The following is a 26,573-nucleotide window of genomic DNA, read 5'->3' as shown; positions in this document are numbered from 1 at the left end:
AAATAATATAGTGAGATAATATGCGTGCTTCTAACTGCGATTTCAATTTGAAATGACCTGACCTGGCGATCGGCTAATATTTGATATGAACTTTAGAAATAATCCGAACATGATTCATTTTCATAACTGAAAAAGGTTGGATATTTCTAAATAAAAAATGATCTCGAGCAATGTGCAATGGATTATCCTGTATTTTTTTCTCATTTTTTGCCAACTGATGCTCAAATGACGAGTTGAAGAACTTCATTTGTGGATGGCTCCGATTAAAAATTTGCTATCCCATACTGACAAAAATGGTTTGGGGTTGAGTTAAATCGAATTTAATTCGATTTTAAATCAATCGAAATCGATTAAGCATGTTCATTTGAGGAGCTGAAATGGATTTTAGATTGATTTTAATCAGTTTTTCCGGAAAATTTTGGGATCGCTTTAAGTGTCTTGAAATTGATTTGGATGAATTTTCATATGGACTAAAATTCATCCGAATTCTTCTAAGATCCATTTAAATAACTTTTAAGAGACCCCTGAGCAAATCAATTTTAGCGTTTAAAAATCCATTCCAAATTGATTTCAATCGGTTTTTTGCAACAAAGTGTAAAAACATGCTATTCAAAATATATGATAATTTATTCTCGCTTCTTAAGGAAAACACACGTTCCAATTTAGCAAAACCTGTACATTGAAAGCATTTTTATGGTCGATAAAAATCAGATTTTGAGCGTCAAATCAATTATATATTGACGTAAATCAGATTTTGAGGTCAAAATATGAAATGAAATCGTAAAACTCATCAATGCAAATCGGATTTTAAGCAATAACCTATGTAACAAATCAAGAGAATGTTCGATATAAATCAGGTTTTGAGCTCACAATTATGCAAAGAAAGCATAGAAAATCATTAATGTAAAACAGATTTTGAGCAAAAAAATGTGTAACAAATGAAGAAAATGGTCGATATGAATCAGATTTTAATCCGTTTTAATTCCCTCTAAAACAAACCATTTCAAGACTGAAAATCAATAAGTTTAAGTTGATCTAAAATCGATTTGCATCTTTTTTTTTCTTGTATTTAAAATCAGCTTAAATCCATTTGAAATTGATCCAAAGCAGTTTTATTTTTTAGAAAAAATTTAATCTACCCACTTTTTTTAAACTTAAAGGAAGTATCTCAATTTAATCCACACGTTTTTTATACCAAACTCGATCTCAATGCATTTTTGTCAGTGCAGGACTGCTTTCCATATGCTAGAGTCGGAACCACTTAAGTGTATAGTTGTATGCCGTAATGGCACCCCATAACCGCATTAGTCATGCTGGCCGAACCCAATGAAGTGAGAACCAGGCTTTCATCTGATTTGTGCCCGAAAACATACTTGCTTAGCTATTGAGATTTTTTTGGCTTGAAGGCTTTCGACAATTGCTTGAAATAACTTATTTTTCGAACTCGACGGTAGGCAATATTTTTATTTGATTTAGTACTACGTGATTTATAGGTTCTCCGGATGATATATTGTGATTTTGTATCTAAAATCGATGGAAATGTTTCCCTCCGCTCTTGTTGTAGCTCGGCATTCATCTCGTGATAAAACTCTTGATCGGTACATTGGTTTTTGTTTTAGGAGTATAAAGTAAATTGGAATGAAGCTTCGAATATAACTTAAGGAAACATTCATACTAGTTTTTATTGGGCACAGTGGTCCTGAATGATTTTGAGATGTTTAACAATGCCTTCGTTTAGCACTAGAAATGTTATCTGTGTTCCATACGAGCTGGTTGAGGCTGATTATTTTACCTAATTTAATGCAATGATTTTTGAGATAAACAGGGAGCAATTTTGTTTCTCAAAACTTTCCAAAATGTGCCCGAAAACTTCGTTTCTGATTCGTTTTACTTTTTTCGTGCGCGTCGAAGTAGGGTTTTTGGCTGGCTGGTGGAGCTCAGAAAATCTATATGGTCGACCTAAAAATAACGGTGAAATTTCTAAAAGTTTTTACCAGCAGTCCACTTTCCCGTAGACCAGTCATTTATTAAAATTCTCAATCTCTCGCTGATTGAAATTCTAGATCTTCAAATTATAAATTTTGTAGAAATTTCCTTGAAGGCAGCGCACGGTAAAAGCAAGAAATTTTTATTCACAAGCAATGGGAAAGTCTAGCAAATATGGGCGTTCTTGTTTATATATTTGTTCCACCACAAAACGCTGACATAAATCGATTGCCCTATATTCTACCAAACATAGCCAACAGATATTTCAAAAAAAATAATGAACGCAAGGAAACAGAAAAAAAGCTGACTTGTTTTTGGACACAACTTCATCTTTCGAATTTCAAAGTAAACATATATGGCCTCAAAGCTCTTGGAATTTTAAGAACAATTTATGATTGATATTTTAGTTATAAATTCAATTCAATTTGAGAAGACTGGATCAATAGGTAAAGTCTTTGTTCCGCTGGGAAGTCTGAACAATAAAATCCACTTTAGAAATTGAAATCGATCACGTTCTTTGTGATCTTTCAACTTTTACTGCTTGATAGTGGAGTAACTATTCCTTTTCATGAAGAAAATGAACTGTACTTAAGAAAATCACGATTCAAACCCATGTCGTAATTTTAAGAGTGAATAAATTTTACAACTTTTCCCTGAAAAAAAAACAAAAAATCATCACGACATTTATAAGAGTCTTCACTGTATTTATCGTCTCTTAAAGCTGTTTTTCATTCTGAGGCTGTTAAGAAATTTAGAAGCATTATTACGCTTGCGATTTTTTTTCCGGAATAAGATAATGTGTGGATTAGCGTCAATTATTTTATTTGAAAACTAGACGAATTATTATTGGCCAAAATCTGCAATTTCAAAGAATCATTATCACATGATCCGTGTAGATTTGCCTATAGATCTTAATCTATATGATACCAAAATATCTTCCAACAGTCTCAGAATGAAAAACAGCTTTAAGAGTCGATGAATGCAGTTTACTAATCAAACGAATGTAATTCTGTGTAAAGAGTTATCTGTGTAAATAGCACATGTAGCTCTAAGTATACTCGTTTTGGCAAAGTTTTCTATAAAGAAGTTATAATGGCTGAAATAAAGGTTAAATTAAATGGCTAGATTAATTTAAGTGTTTTCTTCAAAAACAATTTCCGATAAAAATGACTCGAAATTTGTCTGAAAAGCAAAAATTATGCGACCGTTTTTTCTCAAAACCAAAAGTGCATTCCGAATTTTGACAGGAAGAGTATGTTTTTGCTCTTTCACATATGTTCTTTCACGACAAGGCATGAATGAAAATTGAAATATTAGAACGCATGAATGAAAAAAGAAATCATTTGCATAGTTTTGCGCATTTTTCCGGGCCCTTTCACAATTTTCTGGCATCTTTTCCTCAGAAAGAGCGAAAATATACTCTTCAACAGTTAGAACATAGTTGAAGATGGCCTCGGGCAAAAGAGCCGCACTCGGGCACTTCGTGTCCTCAGGCCGGGCTCTTTTTCCCTCGGCCATTTTTCAACTATGTTCTAACTACAAAGTCTTGTATCTTTAATCGCGGCAGAAAGGACTAGAAAATTATCAATCAACGTTTTACGGCTTGTGATACCTGATGTTGCATTAAAAGGAACATACGAATACCGAATTAATTCATCTAGTTGGTTGAAACAAAAGAACTGCTGGTTGCTATTTTGTTGTAGTTGTATCCTTTTGAAAGTAGCGTATTTTCAAGGGCATTTACCACCCTTTTCAGCAACCGAAGCGATTTATCACTTATTAGATCGACTGTTTTGTTTGGTTCACGCTCAAATATTGATTTTCGTTTTTCATAATTGCGCAGTTTTTTTATAAATAAGTGTCAATTAATAAATATCTTAAAATTTAAAGAGCTTTAAATTAAAATTTTTTCCTTTTCTTCGGATTTCACAATTGAGTGCATTGGCACTTTTTGAACTAATGTCTATTGGCTTTATTTTGTGGTTTCATTTTTACATAGTCAGTGATGTCAATAGTCTATTGGCTTTTTTTAGTTTTTAGGACTGGTATGCTTATTTCTGTGACGTGAGTGGTCCGAAGCTCTGCTTTCCCTCTGTCGAAAAACTGTTTCTAATGTTTGGCACCACCAGATGTGAAAGTTGCACAGAATGTTCCGACTACTCAAATCTATGCTGAGTAACCTATATTTCCCCATTTTTTCAAAGTTAGTGAGAGTGGAGTGAGTCAAAAAAATCAGCTGCTAAAATAACGTAAAATTTGCAATAACGAGTTCATTCTCTCATCCATTCCACCTTGCTAATTATTCTGACAAGCACCAAAACCCAGACCTTAGAGACACTGTATGAAATATATTTTTGGAATACCAATCACGAGTGAAATGGCTTTAACAGGATAAAGAAAATGGTTTTTGTCTTTTTACAACAATCATCTTTATAGAACAATAGTGAAGAGTGAGATGAGTCTTTCATATATTTTTATGCTATAATAATTACTCAAGGAAACTTTTTTGCGTAAAGTGACTGTGATTCTAACTACACGTTTGACAGCAAGTGTCACAATCGGAAACTATACTTTTTCCCTTGAACAACTTTTCTAACAAAGCTGTAAGAGCTTGAAGTTGCTTTATTTTTGAAATTTAACGACTTGAATGTTCCTTCCATTTAGTCTAGAGGTAACGTGGTTGACTTTGCACTTAATGTCTTGGGTTTTGAGTCGTGGCCGGAACTTATTTTTTTCAGCACGTATGAAATTGAAAAAAAAATTCCGGAAAAAATTGAATCGTCGGACTTTTGTTTGTCCACTTATGCTTTGTCGGCTTTGTCTTATCACAGTTTTTCTTTGTGCTGTAAGCAGTTTTCATTTTGTTGATTTGATACACTAATTTGTAAATTTACTAATCTTGATAGTATGTTTTCCTTTTTTCGCTTAAAAGTTCCATTCGGTCTAAATATTTTTTTTGTAGGTTATGTCGTCTGTCTTATTTTTTGGGTCCTTTGAAGGGCAAAAATTTTTGGAAGCAATTTGTTATGGCATTTTTTTGGTTTTCGGCTCAATGGGCTTCTAGTCACGTTTTTTTTCGGCTTAGTGGTAGCTCGATTTAATACTGTTTTTTAATTAAATTTTTCATTGTTTCTATTTTTTATCCAGTTTTCAGTTGTTTTTTCGACTTATCTTTTACCATCTCATTTTGTATTTACTAGCTTGCAATGCGACGCTTGCCTTGTATCGCACACGATTCGAAGCCCCACTTCGCCTGTGTAATCTGTGAATTTGCACTAGGTGTCTTGTTTTGATTCTGTGCAGTTCAAGCTTGGTTCAGAACTAATTATTCTACAAATAGAACTCCAGACATGGCTGCGATTGAAACCCCTTTTGTTATTTCATACGTTGAAAAACATTAAATAAACCATACAAAGCTAAGATCACATCTAGTATATTGTTATCGGTTGCATAACTAAAGCTAGATCATCATCATGTTTAGATGGCTGACAAGTTGGTTACACATGATATATTTAAACTGAAGTGAGGTCTATAAGGGTGCGTATCCATAGAGCCGCATTCACGGAGAGCCGTAAAACTAAATACCTCCGGTTTTAACTAATTTAATCCAGAGAATTCGTCACTAAATTGAGACTCATTTTGATTGGACGAAAAATGCCTCACATTTGCAGCCTGTTAGCTAACAAAATTCCGAACAAATTGAACAGATTTGATCGACTTATACGTTTACTCTCATTGAGTTAGTGAAAAACAAAAGTCTGGCTATTTTTTACCGCCTGACTTCTTTTACCATTAAAATGTTAATAATCTATTTTCATTGTCAAAAAATTGTCATTGTAATCACACTCACACTCCCCCGTCCTTCCCTTCAAGTACACTCCCCAAGCCCCAAATTACCCCATCCAAATTACCCCATTCTTCAAACAGGGATGTGTTGAGGTGGGCGCGTGCGGGGTCTGAGGCATTACCACCTTCTCAAACCCAACAATTAAATTACATGGCAAGTTCGGGGGTCCTGAAATGTTTGTTTGCCTGGAGTTAATTTGTGATGGGGTAATTTTTGAAAGGAGGGGGATAAATGAGAGGAAGGGAAGGAAGAATGGTGGTACTAAGTATGGGGTAAATGGGGTGGGAGGGAATGCCCCAATTAAGAAAACAATGAGAAAAAAATCGCGTTGATTAGTATTTGTCAGTTATATATAATAGTATGTAAATTGGGTCTTGTAATATTCAAAGGCTATACGGGGAGCAAAAAAAACTCGGCTATCCGGGAACGAAATTATTTTTCAGCTATCCGGTAACGAATTTGTTTTTCGGCTATCCGGGAACGAAATTGTTTTCTGGCTATCCAGGTATTCGGTTCCGTGACACGCCGCCTCTGTAAGTAGACAACCGTGTATTCATACTCGTCACTAGGTTGCAAATACTATATTATCAATCATAATTGAGACTAGGAAGACACACGTTTGCAAGATTTATCTATTATATCTAAATGTGGATTCTCTATCTCGCCACGTTTATGCTTTTTAACGTATTAATTTTGCATATTTAACGAAAGAATTCACGATTAAGCTATATCGTATATTGTAATGCTTAAAGTTTTTTTTTGGCTTTTCCCGTTTGAACTCAGTGGTAAGTTCACCAAGTATAAAATAAGCAAATCAATGGTGGGATGCTGTCAGAATTCAACCAGGGGTTGCCTATTTGGCCTCCATTAATGATTGCCCAAATCCTTTTAGTGTACGAGATACGACGATTGTTGTGATTTTTTCAAACAAATTTCGAACTCAAATTACAAAAAATTTACAAAAACTTGAAATTCCCAAGCCCGTAGTTGGGTGCTGTCATAGCACTCTCAAGAATTGCCCACCTTTCCACGAAATATGACTGCTCAAATTCTTGTAGTTTTTCGAGATATGACGTGCGTGTTTTAAGATTTCTTTTTAATTTTTCAGAAAATTCAATTTACAAAATATTTTACAATCCTGTAGTTGGGTGCTCTCAAAGTTCTTTCAAGGATTGCTAATCTTGCCTCCAAATTTGACTGCTCAAATTTTTGTAGTTTTCCAGATATGACGCTTTTTATGATTTTTCAAAAATGTTCAGAAAACTTAATTTTTTTTAAATTTTAAATTCCTAACTATAGTTGGGGGTTGTCAGAGTACTATCAGGGCTTGCAATTTTTGTCTTCAAATGTGATTGCTCAAATCTTGGTAGTTTTCGAGATATGCCGTCTTTTATGGCTTCTTCAAAAAAAGTAGAAAATTTAAGTTTTTCAATGTTTGAAATTCCCAGCGCTGTAGTTGGGTACTGTAAGAGTACTCTCAGGAGTTGTAAAGCTTGCATCTAAATGCGACTGCTCAATTGCCTTTAGTTTCCGAGATGTGACGTTTCTTAATTCATTTTAAATTTTTTTCAAGAACTTAGATGTAAAAAACGTCACAAATTTTTATGGTTTTTTTCAAAATTTGATTTATAAAAAAGTTGAGTAAAAAACCTTACAAAATTTGATATTACCAACCCTGTAATTGGGTACTGTCAGAGTTCTTTCAAAGGATGCAGATTTTATTTCCAAAATTTTAGGTTTTTTATGAGTTGTTAGAAGTTCGTTGCACCGGAGGTGCGTTACACGCTAGTTAATATTTCTTTGTTTCGTGCGCTTGCTTTTTTATGTCGATTCTGATTGGTCATATAGTATTTGTCTGTTTACTGACGAGTATGAATACCTGGCTGTCTGCTTACTGCTACGTAACCATTTAAACTAACATCCTGAAAGCCAACTATTCAAAGTGGTGGCTATTCTCATGCGTGAAGGACCGATTGGGCGAAAAACCTGTGGGCGAAGGACCGAAAACAAATTAGCCGAAAGTCAATTTTAAAAAAAAATCAATTGCCTTACAATTAAAATGAATTAAATGAAACAATATTTTGCATCTTTGATAACGAAATCCTTGAAATATAAAAATTTGTTTCAATTCGGCGGCTGTCAGTGACAATTTGAAAATTTTGCATATTTCAGCCGTTTTATTTTCGGCCAATATCAATCTTAAGTCCCTGGAAATGTTTACTTTCCTTCAGATTTTCACGCTTTCTTTCCAAATTTTAAATTACTGAAATCTGATTGGCTGATTTTTATTTTCGCGCATTCGATCCTTCGCGTATGAGCGATTCCACCGGTGCGTATTCAGGTCCCAAAATGAAAAATCAGTCCCATAGGTCCTAGAATAAAAAAACCTCGCATAAGTCCCAAATCTTTTCAATTGGTCAAAAGATTCAATTAGCGTTATAAGGTCGCCGGCTGTAAATTTCGTATAGAGTCCTACCCTCTGTTGGCAAGCTCGCAACACGTTGGTGCGGCTGCTGCGGTCACTATTCTGCAGCTTGATTTTATGCTGCTTGAACAGTAAACGATCAATACATAAATTCTTAGGCTCAAATTTCAACCAATCAGAATTCAAAACGATAGATTTTAGGAGTTTTGCGACAGATTTTTTTTTATTTTGGGAGCACTGAATATTGGGACCTATGGTAATTCACCATTCCACCATTCAAATTCATTCTCAGTAACTTCGATCCGTTACATAATTCAAACTCACGATTAAATTCATGACACTTTTAAAAGTTCACCAGATAGGCGCATTGTTTGTACAAAAGATCACCAATGTAAACATTGCGAAACAACTAAAGACGAAAACCTTTGTTTGAATGTCTCATGTTTCTATTTTCGCATCGAGTTAAACAGTTTGCATTGACTATTCCAGATGAACTTTATAAAGTTGGTTCTTGGTGGCCCACGTACTAGCAACTTATTTCTGTTCAATTGTGTCTTATTGGCACTACTCGCTGTGAAATCTGCAGAAATGGTGATGACTGGGGGTACAAGTGAAGTGAAGATAGGAGACCCAGAAGCACAAGAGGTGGCGGATCTAGTCAAGACTCAGGTCGAGGAAAAGACAGGACAGACTTACCCAATTTTCAACGTGGAAACATACAAAACTCAATTGGTGGCTGGAAAGAATTATTTCTTGAAGGCAAGTTAGAAATTTTGTCTGAGAAGTGCGCTGCTATTTGAAATAACAGCTAAAATGGACTCTGCGTCGGCGATGGGTGCTTAAATATTGTTGTCTCCAAAAAAGGGCTGATACGCAGTAATCCTGATTTTTTCTAAGAAATTGCAAGAAAAAAATTAATTTGGCTTATTATCAGAAAATTATTATAATTATTATAATTCAAATCAATATTTTCTAATAATTTCGAAATTTTTTAACCGATTTTTGCCGACATTAAGAAAATTTTCTAGATTTCTTCGCATCACGACTGAAAAGGATTAAAGATGATTTATCACTCAACCCGTTCTGAAGATTGTTTTTTTTTGGGTAAAAAAAGTGTTTGAACAAGTAAAACACACCCGAAAACAGTGAACGGAACAATAGTGGGGAGCAGTTCGCCTATCTACCTCTCATTTTTGAACTATTTACTGAAGATAAATTCTTTAATTTTTTTTCCATTTTGAAAAACGTTTGCTAACGTAACGGGTTCTCTTTTGTTTTAGGTATCGATTGGAAGTGACAGCTATCTACATTTGAGAGTTTACAAGCCATTGCCTCACACAGGCAAAGAACCATCACTTGCCAGCCTGCAGGAGGACAAGAGCAAAGAGGACGATATAGTTTATTTTTAAACTGGACTTGCCAAAGGACAGAAAAGTAATAATCACAGCTTTTATCAACTGTATCAGCATCGGAATACGTATTATAAATATTTTTAGTACGGCTTCCTTATAAAATTTTGAATAAAATTTATTTTAAATCTTTTCTCTGAATAAGTTATCTGAAGTTTTGGTACACAAAAACGGATCGTGCTAGAAATAGAATCAAGGATGATCAAAGCTTAATTACCCTTGCGGTATTCAAAAATTTGAATAATTGGTTCTAAATCAAGAAGCCTCTGAAAAAATCATATTGGAAAGTGTACGAGAGTTGAAACGGCTGCAAATTAACTCACTTGATTCATTCAATTTGAAAGCGGCAATACGCCTATTTTATTCAGTGATTGTCTCAAAGTTTGCTGATCTGTTCAATTTTGTTTTTAAACCCACCTCGAAAGGCAAATTATCCAAAAAAAACTATATCATATAAAAGCCTCAAACTATCTCAAATCCAAAACTGGTATCAATTGCTAAACTATTATGAAAAATGACCTAAAACTTTTTTTTACTTTGAACATTATTTATATGCCAGAATGCAGGACCGAAACTCAAATGCTGACAAATTACAAATGCGAAGATATGGCCCAAAAGTAGACTGATTGTTATGCCAGAAATCAATCATAATACTTTTTATCGCATCCAAAAAAACCTAGATTTTCTCACACTTCATCTGCATTGAAAAAGTAACTGATTAGAAATTTTTGCTCAATTAGTTTGTGGATTTCAATGACCAGTTGAGAATTATTCAGACGGGGAACAAACCGTTTTCTTCCAGTTTCTGCTTTTTTGTATTTCACAAAAAAGCTGCGGTGTCCTCATTGGATCAATAGCAGTCTCTTTTCATTCAAAAGCGACGCACATGTAAAAGCTGAATTCATTGACCCAGTATAATAATTCAATCCAAACTGACTAGTGACTTTTAAGAACTGTTCCAAGTGCAGCGACGCTTATTTCTTTCCAAGATTAGATTTCACAGTTGTTTTAAATATGTTTTCACTGTATTTTTTTCCTGTGTTTAAAATGAAGCGAAGAGTATATTTGAGATGGGATGACTATTAATTTATTCAATACCAAAATCTAACTCGAAATTTTTTATTTTTTGAATCATGAGTTGGAAGCTATATATACACCTTCTAAATCAAAGAAGCTTCTTTCTGGTTGAATCCTTCTCAAAAACTTAGAGAACGAAAGATGTTTTTCAAACACCTTTGTTTATTTAAACGTCTTTTTTTGGTTTTTTATGCACTTTTGTCATTGAATTAAATTGAATGAACTTAACTACATAGCTCTATTTACCCATTTTTAAGACTAGAATACGTTTTATTTCAAAAAAGGAAGCTATAGCTTCGTCAATTTAGAAGATACTACTGAGTAATTATTGGTTGCAAGTTTTTTACATAGTTTTTCTTGCTTTAAACGAAATCATTTCGTTGTTTCGAACATGTGTGAATTTTCCTAAATTAAGCCTGAAAAAAAATACTGGATTTTTCGGTCATTCAAAACACTCATACTTCGAAGTATCATGATACCTAAAAACTGATTTAACTATTATACAGGGAAAATTTTAACTATTTTTATCTGCTTTTTCTGAGATTTTTCATTTAGAAATTGTTTTTTTTTTTTGATTTCGTAATCATTTTATAATTTTTTCTAATTTTGTAAGAATGAACATGTTTTTATGATGGTTTCTTGTGCTTGGTTCTTAATAAAATTTCAGTTTTTAATAACATTCTGAAGAGAGTTTTTTTGCGATGAATTTTTTATTACGAGATTCATTTTTCTCCAAACCAAGTCGCCAATGAAAGTGCACACTTAATCTTTTACAGCAAAAGTATTATTTCTGGTTTACTTTTGCTGCATAGTATTAGATAATTGTATCTGTTCTTTTGTTGGCTAGTGTTTAAAGATTACTAAGGTTCCATGGTGCACATGCTAGCTTATCTGACTTAAAATCTACAATTGTAGTTCGATATCTTCACAGCAGATTTTTTCAGTAGTTTTATGTTTTTCTTTTGTCAAGTCTTGAGCCCGTGTGGTGCTACTTGTTGCAGTTTATTTGCTTGTGCTTGCTAAATTGCAGCTTTGCGCCTGTGTTTAAAAATTGTGTTTTGAGTCGGTGCTAACTTTTTGTTTTGTAGGTGGTTACCGGCGCGAAAGATTGATTCGACACCTAAATCGTTTTTTTTTCTGCAAACACTCCGTTACCGTAAAACTGCCTTGAAAGCGAACCGACGGGGAGGATTCTCATGCTTGAAGGAGCGAATGCTTGAAAAATTTCAACCAATCAAAATCGCTAAGCGTTTCTATTGGCTAAATGCCTTTCTCACAAAATCGAAGTCAATATTAACAGAAAATGTATTAAATCAGCGGAAACAAATCGAAAATATTACAAATTGCAAGTTACAGCCGAAATACTATTCTGATACTCCTCAAGATTAATGAAGTCAAAATCATAAGAGTTTTTCAGTCTTGAAAACTCATCTGTTTCTCATCTAATTGGTCAATATTAATACTAATGGCCTGGATTTATTTTCTTACTTTGAGATTTTCGCGATTTACTTTGAGATTTCGAATACTCAATACTGATTGGATGAAAAAAAGCTACAATTAATTTCAAGCGTTCGGTCCTTCAAGAACGAGGGACGCCACCCGAACCGACTAGTTTTTTTTGGTGTATCGACTAGCATGAAGCCCGACTAGCATTAAAGCTTTAAAATTGAAAGTCGTATCAACTAGCATAAAAACCCAAACCCAAAAATAATTCTTGTCTATAAAAAAAATCATCACGCCCGAAAAACTTTTTAGTTGCAAATGGTTTCCATTTGGTTTTTAGTTGAATTCCATTTGCTTTTTGGTTGCTTAACATCTAAATTTTCTTTCTCAGAAAAGCAAGTTTCAATTCTGCAGAAAAACAAGTTTCAAAGCAAGTTTTTCAGAAAAGCAAGTCTCGCCACGTTTAAGTTTTTCACGTATTATTTTTCCATATTTAACGAAAGAATTTTTTGAAGTTTAAGCTGTATAATATTTAGCACTGGTTAAGAATGATTTTCCAGTTTGAATTTGAGTGTTTGTTTCACCAAGTTTAAAATAAGCAGCTCAATAGTGGGGTGATGCCAGGGTTCTCCTAGAGGTTGCAAAATGGACTCCTATTTTGAATGCCTAAATCCTTTTAGTGCACGAGATAATTATTCAAAAATTTTCAGAAATCCTATACAAAATAATTTAAAAAAATTTGAAATTCCTTCTCCCGTAGTTAGGTGCTGTGAGAGTACTCTCAAAGTTTGCACATTTTGCCCCCAAAAATGACTTCTTAATTGTTAGTAGCTTTCCAGATATGACGTTTTGTGTTTGTTTTTTTCTGATCAGTTATAAGATAAACTTTTTTTTTCTTCACTTTTTGGGTGTCGACTTTGAATTTTTTGCCCTAGTTCCGTAATTCACGTGCGGTAACATTTGTTTTGTAATCAGGAGATAGAATTGTTTCCTGTAATCAAATCTAGCTCGTAAATAACTCTAATTTTTTGTTAAAATCTGTCCAAAATTGAACTTGCTTTGTTATTGAAGCTTAACCCTTTACACGATCCTTTTAATTTGTTTAGAGGTGAAGAGTTGCCTGAACAGCTTAAGGTTTGGCGTTCGAGTCCTTGCTGGGTCTTGTTTTCTCTCAGTATGTTGAAAAATGTTTTTTTTTTCTGAGAAAAATTAAATGGCTTTGTTTCTCTGCTTAATTATTCGTTTTGTCGGCTTAGTTGCGAGATGACGGATTTTTGTGCTGAAAGAAAATATCAATGTAGTTGCAAAAGTATTTGATTTAATGCTGAAATTTGAAAATTTAGTAGCCTTGATTGGCACATATTTTTTCGATTTATCTTCCACTCAGAAGCTTTAATTGGCTAGAATATTTTCGTCCTATGTTTCATTGGATTAGTAAAGTTGTTTAGCGTCGTATGAAAGGCAAAAAAGTTTTTTTTTTTTTATTTTTTTGAGAATTAATTAGGATCGGTTAGGTGTGGGCATAGTGTCTATTTTTCTTTTGAAGTTTCCGTTGTTTAAAAAAAATTCGGTCTTGTAATTGCTGTCTGTTTCCATTTGTTAGCTTGATTTGCTACGCTTGCCTTGTTTCGCAAGTAACGCATAGCTCCGCTTCACTTTAAAAGTGATGATTTTCCTTCATCAGACTATATTGGTTATTTTAAGTCCGAAAGATTAAAAACCACACTGCAATGAGGTAGGGCAAGGCAAATCTTGGTTTCCTTGTTGAATGACTCTGAAATCCACAAAAACGGAATAAGGAAAAAGAAACAATTCGGTCGACGTTTGGCATATTGTTATACAAATGGGAATGTGATTCGCCTATCTTACCATTCAAAATTTCATCCAGTTCTTTAGAAAAGAACAAAGCCTGTTTGAAAAACAAATTGCCCGAATAACTGCAGAAGTAATTTTCACGAAACGCAAAAATACAAGAAAAACCAATCTCGATTGATCGAACTCTTCAAACTTTTCAACAAAGATTATATTCTGAAGCAATTTGAGGGCTTTTTAAAACGTTTTTGATTCTTAAAAGTGCTTTGTTCTTCAACTTGACTTTTTTATCTCATTTCATTTTTTTCTGTTCTAGTCAAAGGTTGTGTCGCCTGCAATAAATCGTCGCGTGATAACGAATACTCGAATTTTTATTTGCTTACTAATCACCGCCTGCGATTTTGTCTAGATGGACTAGATTGGACTAGATTATCATGGACTAGATTATCATGGACTAGATTTTGTACATGAATGTACACTCCTGATTGATAAGCAACCCCTTGTGTGGCTGAAACAAAAAACACCTGTAAACGTTTTGTGAGAAGTTTGCATTGAAATTGTAAATTTAATGTATGTTTTTAAACTCTAGTTTGAGCACCATTGGACGATGCTTCGTATTTAGGACGTTTACTTCTGAATAACTCCTCGGGTGGTTTCAACAGGCCGGGTCTTGGGTCTCTGGGGTTCTCGCTTATCTGTGGGGTTGTTCCGCGAGTGGGAGGGTCTATTTCTACCATGGGAATATTGTCCCAGCTCCATGCGTTTTTTGCTGTCATCATTATTGGCACGCCAATTACAGTAACAATAAAAATGATCAAAACTAACGCTCCGAGTAAATACACCCACCAATCTGAGGACGTTGGTTGATTCGGAAGTTCAGTGTTGACTGGATAGATTTGTGAGGAGTTGTATATCATTCTGTTTTACTGCTTTGATCTGCAACCAGATTCGTGTTTCAATGATTGTGTTTGTTGCCCCAATATTGTTGCCAGATAGAATAGTGTTGAAAACTAATGTGGGTGAAAACTTCCACCAATAATTTAAGTTTTGCAAGTCGCCACTCTGTATGAGATTTAAATCAAAATGGCAGTAAGATGTCAAGAAAAAATAGAGGATGAGCTGGTCAGTGGATTAAAGATACTAAAATTATGGTCCAGTGTGTCCTAAATCTTCAGCCCTTTTTCGTTTGATTACTTAAAAGCATCTTAGCGTAAGTTTCAATTTAGACTTAAAGGTAACCTTATCTGCTTTGCTGACGTGATGAACTTAAAATCAAAATTTGGAACTTAAAATTAAAAACCTTATAGTTCAGACCAAACTTACATAACCGCAATTAGTTTTTGCGGCTCAAAAGTATTTTTTTGCAGCTTCAGAATGAAATTGAAAAAAATTAAAAGGTCGCGTTAATAAGAGTTGACAAAGGAGCAGATTCGGCTAGATTTGAATTGAGCATCAAAATCCTTCCTTTCCACTTCCAAAAGGTTCCTATTTTTCAACATACATGATTTAATGACCGGAACTGAATTTATTCTGGAAAACAAAAGTTTGGTGCTTTAAGGAGGATTGTGCTGTGAAATATTCAAAATGCTGTTTAATATTCACCTTAAAAGTTTTTCCACGGTAAGTTGTTTCTATCTTGGGTTAATTTAAAGGCAGGAGAAGAGGCTTGAAGAGTCGTTAAACTTTGTTTATCCTAATTGAGAATGGTTAGTGTTTGAGAAACCAAATGAAATGGACCTTTTGGTCTAGTAATTGTCTCTCAAGTTTCGTACCAAAGGGTTATAGTTTGTACCAAAACCTTGTTGTTGTCTGATTGCGAGTCTGAAAACAATCCATTATAGTTCTTACATTGCTTAAGTACTACATATTACATATTCCTAGGTTTTCTTTAATGGTTCGATGGTGTATTCTTTAATGGTTGGATGGTGGATAGGTCATTAGATATTAATTAAGAGATAAGTTAAATAAATTGATATAGTTTAAAGTTTATGTTATATTAGAAACCTTTTCTGTGCTTAAGTTAATTCCTGGATGCTAGATTCTAGATTTGCGTTTTTGTTAAGTGTTTTTTATTAACATTCCGTCCTTTTAATGATTACAGAGCATAAATGCACAAATTGAAAAATTAAAAATGTCTGGAATAAATGATGTTTCAAAAGTTCATAGCAAATCAACTGCAAAAAAGCTCGTTTGTCAAGTCTATCTCGAAATTTATTAGCTCACTAGTAGCTGCAAACTTGTTGGATAGATTTGTGTTTTCGCTTGAAAAAATAAAATGCACAATTTCTGTCAAAGATGCAAGAATTACACAGGTAGCGTCAAAAGTTAGTTGAGAGTGATTCTGAAATGTGTTATCACAATAGCATCTTTTAAACATTAATACCGCATAATTTTCTGCGCTTGTTGTTATTTGATGAATTTTCGCGTCTGTTATTTTTGAAGTCGCGCATATTGAGACGTAGAAGTTCACGTCTCTTATCTAAATTAGTAATTTAAAATAATGTAACTCATAGAGTAATTTCTTGTTGGTCGCACTAGATGAGTTTATACCAATTGGTGGCAAGCTCTTAGAGTAATTTAGGATAAAATACTTTGTCTCTTTGTCATGCTATCTGTTTTTCGTCGGATATGTTCGCGCAACTTTGTTGTCTAAAAGTGATGTTTTTTACTCTCATGTGTTAGATCACAATAGATCTGATAAATACTGGTGCAAGTGATTAATCGGGAAAAATTTTTGCTTCGTTTGATAAAGAGGTGGTTTGACTGTGAACAGTCAGAATTTGCAGTGATAAATACAAATGATAGTTATGGAATCTGATTGGTGAGTAAAAAATAATTTACAATCAAATTAAGTACAAAGATATATATAAAGATGAAGCAGAAACTAAATACGAAACTCCGAACGGGTTACAGAATGAACTTATTTGGGAAAACATTCACTATCCAGTTTTCTAAAATAAAAACTGAATTCAGTTCAGTTTTGAACTTTTTCAATAATAAATGAGCAAAATGAAAATGTTTCTTTCTGCCTGTGAAATTGGCTTTTCTTTTCAAAATTTAAAAAACATGAAAAAACTGGTAAGGGAATGTTTTATAAGGTAAAATTTTTTATACTTCTGGGACGAGGGCATGTAGTTACCAAGATCTACAAAATTACGTACGGCTTTTTTATTACACTTGCAAATATCTTGTAATCGTGATCTAGACTTTTTTCATTGTTAAACCATAACAACTTCCAGGCTTGTTCCCACTTGGTCTAGAAGTAACGCAGTTGCCTCTGTACTTTTGGGTTGGTTTGGGGTTCTTGTCCCTGTCGGACCTTCTTTTTTTTCAGTATTTAAGAAATTGAAACGTTTTCCGTGGAAAGTTCATTTGTCCCCTTAGTTTCATTGTCCTCTTAATTTTTGTCAGGCTAATTGCAATATATTTCTTGAAAGAAAGACGAAGTGTTTTTTGATTTACTGTGATTAATAAAATTAATAGCCATGAAGTTGTATATTTTCGTTGCTTTTCCTCATCGTTTTTCCCCATGCAAACATTTTTGACCTTTTTTGGATTAGATCAAGCAACAAACCCAATGGCCACTAATGGCGGAAGTTATAATCTGAAAATTATTCCAGGTCACCTTTCTTCAATTTCGTTTTTTCTGTGCAGGTTCTTTGTCTTATTTGTAATTCATAAAGATATTTTTGATCATTACTAACAAATCTGTAAATCTTTCATTAAATTTAATGTTGATCTACTTATATCAAAAACCATGGGCGAAAAATATGATCTAAAACCTTTGCTTAAAATTACATCAATGGTGTTATAGATTCAGAGTCTGTCAAAACTTTTAAAATCGCCGAACATTGCTTGGAATTAAATTTAACCTCTCTATGATTAACTATTTTGTATATTTCGTCTAAATATAGCTTGGAACTACTAATTCTAATGGTCTTCAGTAATTTTTTTCATAGACTTAATGACTGCCTCCCATAAACCATCAAAAAAGCTGCTACTTCTAAAGTTTTGAATCACAACCTAACACAAGTAACGAACTACTTTTTCCGTTTTTTTTTTCAATTAAATACTTTCCTAATTTCAACAGGTAATTGTCCTAATGAAATCAAAACTAAAGTCAGAAAATTTTAAGATGGACATTCGTTTTGGGCTAGGAATCTCGAATCATTTTCATCCAGTCTCGAGTACTTAGTGATTCAGAGCAGTGTTGATGTTGATAAATGTACAAAAGAAAACATATTTTCTGAATTTTTTCATCTTTGTAGAGAAGTGGACCTAGAAAGTGTGCTGCAACGTTGGAAAAAGGTGAAATTTTTTCATTCGTTCTTTCGGTAACCTACCCATTATTTATGACATAAATCTTGAATCTAAAGCAGCTGATACATTTGCTTTTTATTTGTCTGATCATTTTTTTTACTAAACATATTGGGTCGGAAATTTTACTTAAACTATTCGAAAAAAGTGAAAAACGTTAGCTCAGCGGTTATATTAGACAAGTGTTAGACTATTTTTGATTGCTGAGCAAAAATTTTCCGATATTACTGCAAAAAATGTTGGAGACCAGTTGACAAGTTGACAAAAACAATTTCTGTAAGATCACATTCCGCTACGATACTCCTATTTGTCTTAAATTCAAAACACTGAATGATTGATATTTTTCGTTTGACCGGAAATGATTTTAAGAATTCCAGTACAGTACAGCCTTAAGATTTCGTAAGTATAGTCATGATGGGAAATAAACAGATCAGCATTTTAGTGTGAAACGATCGGTATCTTATCTAACACCTTTTTCTATTGCTCGATCACTTCTATATTTTCATCGCTGATTGATTTAGATCATCCGTAATTCCGAAAAACTACCACGCGAAGTATTATCAACTTAAAAAGTTCCTTCTTTGTTTTTGCTACTTGTCTATCGTTGCTTTATTCTGACGTATCTTCATGAAAAATGATATCATGATACCAGCTTGAAGAATTTCCGCATATTACTCTTTTCCTACGCCATTAAAAAACTCATCACTAGTTTTGGAACGCCCAAAAGTTATTAGAATTTTTTTCTTTTGCATGCTGTTGTAACTTTCGATACTCTTCTGTCACGTCACTCTACACATGCTATTTTAAAAAACCCTTTAGATATTTTACCCAATCCGCTTTAACCAAATAGCGCGACATTTGTCCTTGAATGATTTAAGCTTGCAAACTGCAGGATGTGGAGTGACATTATTTTTACCCGCAGGTAAAATTCATCATTTTCGTTTTTTTTATTTGACTTCTTAAATTATTTCCCTGAAAATTGATGAATATTGCACTAGTTCTTGATTTTTTTTTGCTAGTTGGTAAAAAGCAGGCAAAGTTAGTTCGTTTTCTCAAATTTTCAGAAACTTATTGGTTTTTGCAACTCTGTCATAATTTGAACCTGTGAAAAAATTCTGATATATGCCTTCCATATAGCAAGCGATACAACTTGACTAGAAGTTTCAATCAATGATGATGGATGATGACAAGGTTCCAATTTTTTTTCTATTTGTTTCGACAGACTTGTATAGAACAGTTTGAATCTATGGGTTTTGGCCTTCGTACGAGCTTTTTTTTTATTGCTGATAACCAAAGTTTTAAGTTTTTTTGAATAATTTCCCTAGTAAATTATATCAAAATATGTTGGCCTCAAAGTTATTCTTTGAGATTTTTTGAATTGGGGTAAAATGTGCTTTTGAGTCCAACATTTTAATTAACGTTTATAAAATAACTTTTTTTATATATCATTCGGAAAATGTTGCCGCCATTAGGCCGAACATTACAAAGATGTATTGAAGGCAAGTATTTTTTCCAAAGTGATGGATTTTTGCAAAAAAAAAGAAAAAAAATGTGGCGCGGTTTTAAAATTTTATACAATTTGCTGAGTAGATACTCATTTAAAGCGTCTCATAAATCATCATAATTATTGGATGTAAGTTATTTGATCTAAAATTTGAGCAATGAAACATTCACTTGATTTGTGATTTTTGTAATTTTTCGAGGAGATTTTTGCTAAAATTAATTCAAAACTCTGAAAGTTTTGATAACCCTTTAAAGCCAATATAAAAAACTTTTGTCGAAAACTTGACAAAATAATTTACAAATGAATAGAAAAAATAACTTATCGGAAAATTAATGAAAAAAAAATGTTTTTTTTTTGTTATATCACCCTTTTATTATATCACCCATATATTGAAATTTAGGCTCAGGACATCAATGTCTTTCAGATAACATTAAATTTTTTTGCATATTGAAAATGGCCAGTCAAAAAGTCAAAAAAAGACTGAAAAAAAATTTTGCACAATTGCTTTGAGCCCCTTAAATTACAGTCAAACTATTTGTTGCTTCGCCGCACGATTTGAAGCTTGGCTGCAGAAAAAAATCTCTCGGAAAAATTATGATTGGTGTTAATCAGCATATTCGTTGCACTTTTTTTCTGCGAGAATAAGTATTCTTGGTCGCTGATAAAGCTTTTGGTATTCAAAGATCACTTTGCCAGAATTCTGTTTTTCAGCTCAGCTAGAACGGATTTAAGGGGTGAGGGTACTACTATTTTGCCTCCATCAAGAATTTGACCCCTCTCTACCCAAAGGATCCCCTTCGATACAATTGACGACTTCCATTTTTTGCTGACTGTCCCAAATCAATCTGAAGACACCCCTGGCTCTCATACAAAATAAATTAGCTAGAAAAAAGCGCAATTGTTTGAGAAGTACAGAATAGGGTTGGAGTTGTTCTACAAAAATTGGAAAAATTAACTGTCGGAAATTTGTAAATCTGCTCCTGTTTCTCAGAATTTAATGTTAAAGGATGATATGAATTTCAAAAAAAAAAATTAATCATTTAAAAATTTTTAGTTTTTAAATTATTTTTTTAACCGAACATACACGTGGCCGGTCCTAAGAATGTGTTTTTCAACTTTCCGAGTCTCAGATATTCGCTATCAGTACACAAATAATTGATAAAAGTGTTATGATTAATGAAATAATTTTTCTTTTTTCTCTGTTGTATTTTTCGTTCCGGTCGTTTCACGAAATGGGAAATATTTGCATATGTTGCATTTTTTTTCCAAAGCTGTTGGGCTACCTTAAAGAATCCGCTAGAGACTCAAGATAGTGTTATCATATCAAAATTATGATTTTTCATTGATGAGAATCTTAATTTTAGAATCATAAAAGTCTTTTCGTGGATGTTTAGCAAAACCTTGTAATAAAAAATGACAGCTTTTGTTATTTCATAACGAAAATGCGGGCCAGTTATTTATCTTGGCGTTCTACTTTGTGGCAATACCAAAAATTCTGCAAATCAATTTTTCGAGGTTATAAAAAAAGAACATTGAGAGCTCTTTTATAATGAACGAACAAAACCGTAAGTTAAATCATGAAAGTTTCTAATAACTATAGTAATTCGGACAATTCATGAACTTTTTGTTGCAATTTTTCCGGAGAGATATAAAACAATTTTCGATTAATGTTGCTTCATTCAGACCAATTTCAAAACTGCAGAATCACTTGATAGTTTGAAAAGCCTACCTCCTTCACCGAGTTGCACTAAAACGATGATTTTCTTATATCAAAAAAGAGAGCATTATCGAAAGCGTACAATACTTCTATGCTTATTATCTTCTTCTCAGATCGATTTTACGGAATGGTTGACATAGAATATCAAAGTTGTTGACAGTTTTTTAGACGACAAAGCTAGTTGAGATGATATGATATCTGTGAAATTTTGGAGAGCAGTGGTAGTTGCAGTTTTATGGACAACCATTTTGACAAATTTTTTATGATCTTGAAGGCTAATGCAGTGTCAAGTTTCTTGTTGAAGTTTCTCAAACGCATTCGTTTCAAAAATCTACACTTTTACCATCCGTAGTTACCTTAGCTCGGTTGTTTGTGTTTGATTTTTAGATGCATTTAATATGAGGCAGCTTTTTAAGCGATGTTAAGTTGTTTTGTTATTAGAACATGATATAAAGTTGGAAGATGCTCAACATATAAACAGATGCTTTGCAAAAAAATGTTTAATGTACAAACATTAAACCAGAATGATTTTGAGCAAAATGTAAAAAGAAAACGGAATATTGATGCTTGGTGTGGTTTCTACTTAATTCAATCAAGTTTCAGCGATCGAAATATTACTTTTCAACAAACAATTTTTATGCTCTATTAAAGATATCGACTCCTTGAAATCAAATTTAAGAAGATTTTCTACCTCCGATCATTTTTTGCAAAATTTTGGGAGTTTGAAAACTGCCAGTTTGGCCTTGCTCTGGACTTATTTATGCGCGCTTCATAGATTTTGAATATCGTTTGAAAAGTAATGTTGTCCCGGGCTCAAATTTAAAAATATATTTCATCTTTTTTCGTTAATTTATATGATCTTTTTTTGTAAAAATATGGGGTTTTAAAGGTTGGAAATTTGGCCAATCTGGGACAATTAATGAGCGATATATTTCGTGCGAATAAAACTTAGGCGTAGATTTTATCCATATTGAAAAATTGTTTCGAATTCTTCGGACTGTTTTTGAATTTTTATGGATAAATTTAAATGAAAATAATTCATAAAATTTTTTTTGAAGAATTTAAAAAAAAAACAAAAATCTGATAAACTTTGCATATGGCAAATATTTAATAGACCAAATATTTTAATAGACCAATTTTTAATAGACCAATATTTTACTAGACCAAAAAAACTCTTGATAAAATTTTCAAAAAAAAATGATATATTCTGCATTTAGCAACTATGTATTAGACCAAACTCTTTGGTCTATTAGATATTTACTATATGCAAAATATCAATTTTAAAAAAACAATTTTGAAAATTTTATCAATTTAATAGACCAAAAAAAAACTCTTGATAAAATTTTCAAAAAAAATGATATATTCTGCATATAGCAACTATGTATTAGACCAAACTCTTTGGTCTATTAGATATTTACTATATGCAAAATATATCAATTTTAAAAAAAAATTTTGAAAATTTTATCAATTTTTTTCTTTTAAATTACTCCATAAAATTTAATAGACCAAAAAAAATCTTTTGATAAAATTTTCAAAAAAAAATGATATATTCTGCATATAGCAACAATGTATTAGACCAAACTCTTTGGTCTATTAGATATTTACTATATGCAAAATATATCAATTTTAAAAAAAAAAAATTTGAAAATTTTATCAACTTTTTTCTTTTAAATTACTCCATAAAATTTAAAACCTATTCAGAAGACTCAGGGCTCAGTCCCAATACAAGCAATTTTGTCTTGGTTTCAAAACTGATAATAGGAGTTTTTTTAAGTAATAAGAACGCAAAACCCTTAATGTTCTGACTGCCCTTTAACTTGTCTCTGTTACTTTATGTAAGGTGAAGTACTGAAATTGGGATGATGAAATTACATTTTAATTGTCAAAATTGGAATGGCACATGGAATTAATACGACTTATTAACTTGTTTTGATTCAATTTGGGGCATTTTTTGGGGCATGTGATAATTATTGAGCAGTTAAGGTAGACTCGTTCCATTTCGTCCGTAGGGTTACATTGGAGTGCATTACAGGGAGTGCGCTCCCGAGCCGGAAACGCAAGATCTTGGGATCGATCTCCCCTAGCAGCAAATTTTATTTTGCAAATTGGTCTAAAAACAACCCAAGCATATATATTCCCACCCTTTCGAAAGTCGGGACAATATAAAATTTCAAGTCAAGCACAAATCAATAAATTGAAGAATAGCTGATCTTAATTAGCGTAATAAAAATGAAACACGCAATTGTTTAATTGTATACTCAAACTGGACTGAACAACCAAATTAATTGGACTGAAATGCGGTCTGGTTATTATGAATTTAGTTTTTTTTTCATCGAAGAATGATAGATTGAAAGATGGGGGTGAAAAGTAGGGGATAATGGCATAATTTTGAGGTGTAAAACACCATTTTTATAACATCTCAAGCATATCGATGCTTTGTTCTAAAAATTGAAAAAATTATCAGTGATTTTCGCCCCAAATTTTTGAACGCGGTATAGGCTCGATTATTCCGAATCCAGGCTACCGGGTGATACTTATGTTCTGAATTCGTTAATAACTTTACCATTGTTAGGGCAAATTCCATCAGGAGTTCTCTTGTTTTTCTCAGTGTCAGGTCAGGACTATTTTCCCCACGAAAAGTGAACCTATGCCAACTTGTCCTATCTTAAACTGCCCCATGCGACATTTTGTCTTATTCTGTTTTGCCCTGTACTTCACACTTTTACTTGATTCCTTGACCAGCAAATTGAGGACCAGCAAGTGCTATTGTTCACTTTGCATCATTAGCTTACAATTTTGTTCCTAAACATCCAACATGAATACTATGAGTCAAATATCTCAACTTATGTAATTTTGATTGAATGCAACTTTTTTCGAAGATCCTAAAATATTTACCGATGGCAGAGATTTTTTATGATGTAATAAACTGAACGGCCGGAATTTGTTCTGAACCTTAAGAGAAACGGAGAGTTCGGATTGTTATTCGAAACGAAAATTTTATTTTTGTGTGGTTTTTTATAGAAAATAGGTGTAACAGTGGAGTGCATTGAGTTTAAAAGTGCATTCAATTTGCAGAACTAATTCATGCGCGCTTTGTAGAATTTATCCATAATCCTGAAAGCGTAATGCGAAGTACTTGTGCATGGCGAACAATCCCCCACATTAAAATTGATCCAAACTGAATTGAGGCTAGCTAATCAATCTTTTTCACTTCGTACGACTCATTTTCCACTCTTAATCTTTGATATTATCCAAAATTTATAGTTTTTCAATAATTTCATTTCCCGAAAAATATTCGATGTAAATTAGGGACAGTGGCAACATTTATTTCAACAGAATAGTTCATATAACCACTTGGTTAAGGAACATGTCTAGAAATAATTACTAATGCAAGCAATCAACTATTAAAATTAATCTGCACGTGGCACCAGTTATTTAAATCCTCAAAAACTAGCTTGCTGGTAGAAGTAATTTCTGAATCCACCGAGTGATCGGTCAATTGGTATTGATAGCTGATTTGTGCTAATGTAGAAACTATACTTTTGTTTTTTCCTGAAATTTTTCTGAGATGCGGCGAGTCTGATATTTTTAGGTAAAAAGTTTCACTGTTAGCGCAATCTCTCGCGGCTGGTTTTTTTGAATGTTTGACTATATTGCAGTGTTTTTTGCAGCAATTTGTTGTTTTTATGCAGCTTGAGTGTTTCATGACAAAAAAACTTTTCCTGATCTATAATTTTTTTTTCAATCGGAAAATTTGAGAAGAATTATTTTCGTTTTTAATAGCTCTGCAGTAAGTGTTTTGCTTTTTTGTTAGAAAATCACATGTGCTATCAAATTTCCCAAGTGCCCTATCTTATTTGCTATTTTATTCTGTTCAATTGTGAATTTCGTGCTCTATTGCAAATCACGTGCTTTATCAAATTTCCTACCAAATAACAGAATTTGAGTCCCCAGAGTTTTTGCTAGCTTACTCTTTTCAATTGTGACTTTTGTATTTCTTAAATAAAAACTGCGTTATATGTTATATTGGATGATACTAAAGATTTGAATAATCTAATCCGAACATTTAAGGGTTCTACCTCCCTGACAAGATGGATTTTTGTCTTTGGATAAGTTGTACTGGGAAGCCTAAGTTTTGTTCCAGGAAAATTTCTGGTTATCTGCATGCTTTTGAAGCTTTTTTGTGATTATTGTGAAACACTGATTCTATAATGATTTCACAGCTGAATAAAAGAAGTTCAGTTTTTTTTTCTGAATTCAAAGAGAAACGTATCTTTTTCATGAAAGCATCGACGTCATCTACTATTTTTTAAGTGTGTTCTTGCAAAAATGTTGGAGATTTTAGCTCACTATTAGATTGATATCGTCTGCAAATTGAATAGCTCCAATTTGGTCATATAAAAATGAATGAAAATCATTAAAAAAGAGAATGAAATCTATTTGTCTGCGAACTGTCCCTTGTGGCACTCCGTGATTGAAAATTTCCCATCTGGATTTGTATTTGCCATTTTATTGTCAACTTTTCTGGCAATTTTTCAAACGTATTCGAAAAGTGTTACAGCTTTTACTGAGAAACCCATTTGTTCAAGTTTCTGGTAAAAAAAATTGTGAGGTTTCGAAATAAAAGCTTTAGCAAGATAAAAAAAACTCCTGAAGACATATCTTCAGTGCGATCATTAAGTTCCATTATTTCCACTAACGAAAATACAGCGTCGAGGGAAGACTTTTCTCTTTTAAACTAAAATTGCATACTTTTTGATGCTTATGTTTGTCTATTTACTCACTTAAATGTATTAAACAATTTTTCATAAAATTTAGCAAAACTTGACCTCACTCAAAATGCCAATTTTTTTTTGCTTTTCTATCATTTGTTTTTAAATAAAAATTGGTGCAAAATAGGCTTTTCTAACTCTTCCGGGAAAATATTAGATATGATGCATTTGTTTATTACGAACTGTAGGTGTTTACCTGATGTTTACCTGTTTGAACGTTTAATGGTTCATAATTTTACGTTGATAGAATCAGTAATTTTAATT

At 32.9% G+C, this 26,573-nt stretch overlaps 1 protein-coding gene across 2 annotated transcripts in view; it reads right to left on the bottom strand.

Annotated features, from left to right (window-relative positions):
• Positions 1-26,573, bottom strand: part of LOC134846232 (zinc transporter ZIP9-like) — a 374,849-nt gene that overhangs the window by 117,891 nt on the left and 230,385 nt on the right. The window lies entirely within an intron of this gene.

Source organism: Symsagittifera roscoffensis, chromosome 1, assembly GCF_963678635.1.
Source record: "Symsagittifera roscoffensis chromosome 1, txSymRosc1.1, whole genome shotgun sequence".
In the NCBI taxonomy this organism is placed as follows: Eukaryota; Metazoa; Xenacoelomorpha; order Acoela; family Convolutidae; genus Symsagittifera; species Symsagittifera roscoffensis.
Note: the sequence above shows the minus strand (reverse complement) of the source record. Positions and strands in the feature narration are given on the sequence as shown.